The sequence below is a fragment of the Acyrthosiphon pisum genome, chromosome A1, assembly GCF_005508785.2.
Source record: "Acyrthosiphon pisum isolate AL4f chromosome A1, pea_aphid_22Mar2018_4r6ur, whole genome shotgun sequence".
Taxonomy (NCBI): domain Eukaryota; kingdom Metazoa; phylum Arthropoda; class Insecta; order Hemiptera; family Aphididae; genus Acyrthosiphon; species Acyrthosiphon pisum.
This window is the reverse complement of record NC_042494.1, coordinates 153625548-153627279: the sequence shown is the minus strand read 5'-3', so window position 1 is coordinate 153627279 and position 1732 is coordinate 153625548. Positions and strand designations below refer to the sequence as shown.

Genomic DNA, 1732 nt, shown 5'->3' with positions numbered 1-1732 from the left:
TGATTTTATATTTTGTTTAAACGGTTATACAATAACACCAAATGTAATATACTTTAAACTAATGTGATAGTAGATAAATTGTAATCAATTTAACTGAATAGTTTATGTGTAGTAACCAAGACAGTTATTGTACAAAAACCAATACGTATTCTTATAAACACAAAACAATTAAATTGTTTGTTGTAAATGTATAATATAATAGCAATTCCTATAGTTTAGAAGAATTCGATACAGGTTTCCTATAAATCCTTTACTTGTAGAAGCGTCATGACGACACATCAGCGGATGCATATGAAGATGAAAGCTTACCAATGCGATGTGTGTGACATGTCGTTCAATCAAAGTAGTGGTTTGAAAAGACATCAACGGACCCACACCGGCGAGAAACAATACGCATGCGATGTATGTGACAAATCGTTTACTACAAGTCATTCTTTGACGAAACACCATAGGACTCACACGGGCGAGAAACCATACGCATGCGATGTATGTAACATGTCGTTCAGTCAAAGTGGTCAATTGACAACACATCGACGGACCCACACCGGCGAGAAACCATACGCATGCGATGTATGCGACAAATCGTTTACTACAAGTCATTCTTTAACGAAACACCTTAGAACTCACACGGGCGAGAAACCATTTTCGTGTGATATATGTGAAATGTCATTCAGTCAAAATCATCATTTGACAACACATCGACGGACTCACACTGGTGAGAAACCATATGCATGCGATGTATGTGACATGTCGTTCAGTCAAAGTGGTCAATTGACAACACATCGACGGACCCACACCGGCGAGAAACCATACGCATGCGATGTATGCGACAAATCGTTTACTACAAGTCTTATTTTGACGAAACACCATAGGACTCACACGGGCGAGAAAACATATGCATGTGATGTATGCGACATGTCGTTTGCTACAAGTTTCACATTTGACGTGCCATCAACGGACTCACACGGGCGAGAAACCATATGCATGCGATGTATGTGACAAATCGTTTGCTACAAGTGGCACATTAACGTATCATCGTCGGACTCACACGGGCGAGAAACCATACGCATGCGATGTATGCGACAAATCGTTTACTGCAAGTCTTACTTTGACGAACCACCATAGGACTCACACGGGCGAGAAACCATATGCATGCGATGTATGCGACATGTCGTTTGCTACAAGTTTCACGTTGACAAAACACCATAGGACTCACACGGGCGAGAAACCATATGCATGCGATGTATGTAACATGTCGTTTGCTACAAGTAGCACATTGACAACACATCGACGGACTCACACCGGCGAGAAACCATACGCATGCGATGTATGCGACAAATCGTTTACTACAAGTCTTACTTTGACGAAACACCATAGGACTCACACGGGCGAGAAACCATATGCATGCGATGTATGTGACAAGTTGTTGCTAATAGTGAACATTTGAAGAAACATAATCAGACGCACACTTAATTTCTATGATGGGCCAGATTTATTATTATTATTATTTATTTTATTTACGCCGTGACAGGCATTAATTTAAATACAATATTTTGTTGCTAAAATTAAATATAACAAAGACAGTTGAATAATATAGTAACAAAGAAGAGAAAAAAAAAACTATAGTATAATATATGAAATAAATATCTGGTAATAATGTGGAAGACTAGGCTGAGTTAAGGCTGCGTAACATTCTGTGGAGAGGGTGGTTGAATCCATAGGAAGTGCGGTG

At 39.3% G+C, this 1732-nt stretch overlaps 1 pseudogene; it reads left to right on the top strand.

The window, feature by feature from the left end:
- The first annotated feature begins 448 nt into the window (after window positions 1–448).
- Window positions 449–1482, top strand: LOC100573917 (annotated as a pseudogene).
- Window positions 1483–1732: the final 250 nt, after the last annotated feature.